The sequence below is a fragment of the Odontesthes bonariensis genome, chromosome 18 (assembly GCF_027942865.1).
Source record: "Odontesthes bonariensis isolate fOdoBon6 chromosome 18, fOdoBon6.hap1, whole genome shotgun sequence".
Classification (NCBI taxonomy): Eukaryota; Metazoa; Chordata; class Actinopteri; order Atheriniformes; family Atherinopsidae; genus Odontesthes; species Odontesthes bonariensis.
Window position 1 is genome coordinate 35,829,968 of NC_134523.1, and position 6,110 is coordinate 35,836,077.

Here is a 6,110-nt window from a genome sequence, read left to right on the forward strand (position 1 = left end):
GGTTGTTAGCTCGATAGTCAGGTTGTGTGATGTGTGTGAGAGTGTGTATTTTTTCTATGGGTACATGCCATTGACTGTATGAGCGGGCTGTGCTCGTTTTTTTATTTTTATTTAATTAGATTGGAGATACTAATTAATACTGAGGGGGGGCTGGTCCCGGGGAAAATTGCCAGGGCCGATTTTTTTCCCCAGTCCGACCCTGCCGCTCTGTACTTCTGTCACTGCAACCTCGCACAAATTGTAATCCTGTTAAGTAACCCCCATTCTCACTGAATGTAACTGTAATCTGAGTACATCTTTTTTGCTTGTACTGTAACGGATTACAGTTACTTTTATTTTGTATCCTTTTACCGTAACGCCGTTACATGTAATCCGTTACTCCCCAACCCTGTTTATATGTGAGTGTGCATGTGTCTGTATGTGGCTTTGGGTTTCACTGCTTTGTTTTATCTGAAAGGTCTTTGTTCCATATTTTCTTGGATGAGAAGTGCTATATAAATAACGTCCGATTGATTTATCGATTTAGTGCACTAGATTAAAACTTTCTAGTCATCTCTAATGGAACGTCTTCCGATGAACCAAAACACCTAATTACAGAACATTTCATTCATCCCATTCAAATCCTTTTTCTTTCATCCACAGGCAATGACTGAGCACAGTTTGAACTTCCATCACGCCACCTATTGGCGTCCTCCTATCAGGTAGCCGTTGTCCCCCAAGCCGTTAGTGCCCCCTTTGGGAACTCCTCAGCCCCCACTCACCATGGCCGTCGCTTGGCAACCGAACCTTTTTTCCCCCATTCAAACAAGATCTCATACTGTCCCAAAAAAGGGTATGGACAGGGTATTTTCTCCAGGTTGTCCAGGCCTCATGTGGGACAACCTGAAAACATTCATATATAGGTCATATATTATATATCATATAAAATATTAGGTGAAATAATGCATAATATAATGCCTAATAGGGAATTGCTTTAGCCAAAGTTAAGTCTGTGTCTGCATAGATTTTGTTTTGGCTTTCACCAAGCTGCACTCTGCTCACTGTTTTTAAATGCGCCATAAAAACAAACCTTGACTTGTCTTGTTATGGCTCAGTCTTTGCTGCAGCTGTCCCTCTGTTCCTCTCCTAATGGATTTAAACCTATTTGCTTTTTTTGTTAAGAGAGCATATTAATTGTTTCATAGATCTGCTGCAGTTAAATAGTTAAATGATTTAGTTAAATAGTCAAATGGTTTAGTTTGAGTCTAAATATTGGTGATAACTATTGACTATTGAATTGGTGACCTGAGGCAGAGGAAATTTAGAGCAGCTAAAATTTTAAAGTCAAGTTAATATCTCCTAATAACAATAAAGGCTAAACTTTAATAACTTTAAGATGACATCAAATTGTTTGACATCTGACTGTCTGGCCGTGATATTAAATCCTAAATCCTGGTTGTTTAATCTATGTCATATGGTCTGAATGTCTGATGTCAGTCCTGCTTCAGGTGGAATCATAAAGTTTCAATTTGTAGAACATTTTTTCAGATGGTTTTTTAATTAAAGGAGCAAATCTCCTAAACACTCTGCTTGTGTATTTGACTTTAGCTCTTTAAGAGAGCTGTTAAATCTTATTTCAGCAACAATTTGTATGAATGTCTCAAACACTTTTCTTCCTGGATTTATTTTTCTTATCTCATCACTGCGATTTTTGCATTATAAAGCTGTTTTCAGTTTATCTACATACTTTGGTGTCTTTCCCAATCATATGCATGTTAAAATAGATGGATGAATTAATACTAATTGCTCTAGTACAAAACTAAACCCCCATTATAATCATTATATCATTATAAACTCAGGCCAATGATCACTCAGTGAGTCTGTTTGGATTGTTGTCACTCTCAGGGCTGAATGAGATAAAACAATCTTAGGGTGTACGCATTTATGACAAAGAGAATAACTATAAAATTAAATTTGGAATATTATGGCTCAAAAAGCGTTTGAGGCTTTTCATTATTCATTATTCATTATTTCCTGTAATGCTGCTGCACAGCTGATCTTTAGTTAGTAACTTCAGGCCTCAGGTCAAGCCTCCAAATCTGTTGATTTTTTTTTATAGGTCTTTTATTAGTGCGTTGATGCTGAAAAAAAATAATTAACTTTTCTCAATAAACATTGCGATCAAATATATCATATATCAACTTTTTCTTTCTGTATTATGCACATGGTTGATTCTTACTCTCTCGTTTGTTTTGAAAACATTTTGAACACACACCCTAACTCAAAATGGCGTTTGTCACACTTTTGTAACAACTTAAGAAAGAGAAAGAAATTCAATTTGTCCAGCCGTGGACAGGGAGAAATACAAACCAAACAATACAGAAACGATGCATAAGCTAAAAACTTTCTTTATCAGGAATGTCAAAAATTACGTCGAATGGCGTGTCAAACAATGCCTTAGAGACAGAAACTCTTCTCTAAGTTTGCGAAACCCTCATTTACTCGAAGGCCTCATCCAGAGTCCTGTTTCTGAATGTTTACAGGCCCCCCAAATACTGTGCAGACGTTTTTGATGACCTCCGTGAACTGCTCTCTATGATCTGTGTTGATTTTGACTGTAATTATTGTTGGCGATTTTAACATTCATGTGGACAACCCTCAGGACAAAGGGACTAAAGACCTGAGTAACACTCTAGACAACTTTGGGCTGACTCAGCATGTAACAGAGGCAACGCACAATAGGGGCCACACTCTAGACTTACTGATCTCTAAGTGTCTGAGCATTTCAAAGGTTACTGTGTCTGTGTCGAGTCCTGACTAGAACCAGGAAATACGACCATATTAGTCCAGTGCTCAGGTCTCTGCACTGGCTTCCTGTCGCTCAGAGAATAGACTTTAAAACAGCTCTGCTTGTGTACAAGTCTCTTCATGGTCAAGCGCCAAAGTACATCTCTGACATGTTAAAGCCATATGAACCAACTCGGGCTCTGAGAACCTCAGGGAGGGGTCTCCTGCTGGTGCCCAGAGTCAGGACTAAACAAGGTGAGGCTGCGTTTCAGTTTTATGCTCCTAAAATCTGGAACAGTCTTCCAGAAGATGTGAGACAGGCCTCAACTCTGACAATGTTTAAATCCAGGCTGAAAACAGTTGTATTTAGCTGTGCATATGACACCTGAAAGTATTTTATCTGCACTCTTCACACTCTAAAAACTTTAACTATGCTCTACTCAATTTAATCTGTGTAACATTTTTACACTTAAAATATTGAGTACATTTGAAAGCTGTCAAATCATTTAGATTTACCTGAGGAATTAAGTAATTGAAAAAAACAAGCAGATATGAACAACTACATTGAGTACCATGAAATATAAAATTGAGTTGATATAATTAGAATTTTAAGTCTATGCAATAGTAACACTAAGTTCAAACCACTCAAAAAATTGAGTAGATATAATTCAAATGTTAAGTAGATGCAATTGAAAATTAGATTATTGTTTAACCAAACTCTTCTGTTACATTTACTTAATATTTTAAACATAATGTACTTCATACTGGACCATCAAATATCAGAATAAATGTGTTACATTTACTTATTTCTTTAAAAAGTATTAACTCTTTAATCTAGATGTATATCAGGTCAATATCAAACAAAATAAACAAAGCAGTTTTACACATGTCAACATTTTTAATTAAACATTTGTCGGATTTGACAAATATAAAATATCAAGTTTAAATCTGAACAGCTTATCTTTGCAAATGACATGTAAAAATGTCCATGCTGTAAAAACAGCCGAACTGAACCCCTAAGGGGTCTCTATAACCTTGGTTAAAATGCACCAAGAACAATGGGCTCTTCATTTTAATTCGCCACATTATACCAACATGCCAGTTGCCATAAACTGTTTGGCATTAATGGAAATCTCAGCTTGCATTAAAACTTTCAACATGGTTAATTATAGCCAGTGACGATGTGACAATGTCCATGTGAGCATCAGGCTGAAATGAACACAAGCATATTGCTGAAATGCTAGAACATCCTCTTGAAATGCACCAAAAACAGTGATATTTCACTTAATTTTTTCAATTTCTACAACATAAAAGACCAGTCCAAAATGCAATTTCACTATGAAAAAAATCAACTCTTATGTAAACATTAGGACAACAGTATGTCAGCAAAGTTTAGACTTGCCAATGAAAAATTCCATTCACATTCAAGAGACCAAGAGAGTATCTTATTGAACAGTAGCCAGCAACTACATACTGAGGTAATTCTTCAGTCTCTGAATCTTGTTGGAAGGGTTTCCAGAATCTAGCTCCAGCAGTACTTTTTGGAAAGCCTCAAAACTGTACTTGAGGTTCTTGGGGTATCGCAGATCTAATGCGTAGGTAGACCCAACAGATAGCAGCAGGCTCTGCTAACATCCCCGAGACTGCTGAGGACAGTGTTGCCCTCAATCACAATCCCGACATCAATTGACCCATCTCGTTTCCTCAGCAGGTAAATCTTCATCACCTCTTCTGATAACTCCTCTTGAACACTGGCTGATCCATCAGCATCATCCTGCAGACATAAAGATAACTGTTTAAAGCTCACTTTCAACCTGCATGTCACAAGACAAATGCCACCTACTAACATTAGAGTATAGCAAGACATAAAGTGGACAAACTAAACAATACTAGTGTGGTGGTCCCAAATTTGTCTTTGGTCTTTTTTTAAAAGCAGACAAGAAAACTAATTAATGCTTTCATTTCATTTATTGCTCTCTAAAAAACAAAATTGACACAGAAAATAACATTCAATGTATTTAAAGCAGGACAGACTGTGAAATCAGTATCAATATATAAATGATGTGGGTGACTCTTACAGTAGCTGATGTGCAGCTGCTTTTTATGCTACATGAAAAGCAGCCTCTTCTTTGTGTGCGATATGGAAAAAACAAGCTGTACTGCAGCGACTCTATGGTCACCCATGTTTACATTGTTAAAAATCAGGACAACTACAGTATTATACTAACCTCAAAGTCCTTGAACAAGGCACCGGCATCTTCTCCCAGATGGCTGATGAGACATCGGATGACAACCTCACGTGTCTGTTGAATGGGGATTCCACTCTGCAGAACAGAAAGTTTTTCAACAACTAATCAAATACAATACTACACATTCAAGCAGAGGTTTGATTATTTGGAAAAACTTTAATGTCAAATCTTTCAATAGAATTTATATTAGAAACATTTAACTGGAGCTGGATTGCAGTGATATAAAAAGAAAACAAAACATGTAAAATGGTGTGCATAGGAAGTGAGAGATTGAGGGACAGAAAACCAAGGAAAAAAAGCAGAGGAGGAAGAATGAGGAAGAGTCAGAGGGGATAAAGGTAAGTTGTGAGGTTATGAATATGTAATCAGTGATGGTAATTAACTTAAAGGAGACAAATGTGAATGAGACAGATGGAATTATGATTATTGCAGGTAAGCTATAAGTTGAATAGGTGGAGGATACATTTTAATACCTGAAGTAGAACACTCATTTGTGCCCGTTGTCTCTCTCCTGCAGCACCTTTCTTCGATTGAAACAAGGACAACAGTTTAGGTGTGTAGATGTCCAACATTGCCATGAATTTTGGCTCGAGATTCAGTGAGGTGATCCTCTGAAACTCTGCGCTAACCTGAAAGACAGGAAGATGAGAAAAGAGAAAAAAATAACTGGTGACTCATCTGTTGTCATTCAGCAAAAACTTAAAATTCATACTGAGATGATTAGGCTGCAAGAATATTACAGTCACCAGCCACTTCATTAGGTATACATGTGCAATCTAATGCAGTCCAATACAACAGCTCTGCAATAAATTCTCTTTTTACTTGGCTTATACATTTTCAGTTTATGTTGACATTTTGGAAAGTTTTCCTAATATTTTGTTCCCCTCAACGTATATGGATTGGACAAAAGTATAAGGACACCGCTTAATATAATTATCAGCTTTCTGACAATGTCAACAAAAACTGAAAATGTATGTGTGGCAGAGCTGTTGTCTTTGATTGCATTAGATGGCACAAGTCTAACTAAGTAATTAATGAAGTGCCAGTGAGTGTGTAGCTGTGAAACATGCAGGTTTTCAGTCCACAATATGTGTT

General features: G+C 36.9%; 1 long non-coding RNA gene across 1 annotated transcript; it reads right to left on the reverse strand.

Annotated features, from left to right (window-relative positions):
- Window positions 1-4,376: 4,376 nt before the first annotated feature.
- Window positions 4,377-5,623, reverse strand: LOC142368108 (uncharacterized). The gene is made up of 3 exons (XR_012767259.1): window positions 5,489-5,623; window positions 4,995-5,090; window positions 4,377-4,540 (listed from the first exon to the last, which is right to left on the reverse strand). It is a non-coding gene; the product is annotated as an uncharacterized LOC142368108 (long non-coding RNA).
- Between the last annotated feature and the right edge of the window lie 487 nt (window positions 5,624-6,110).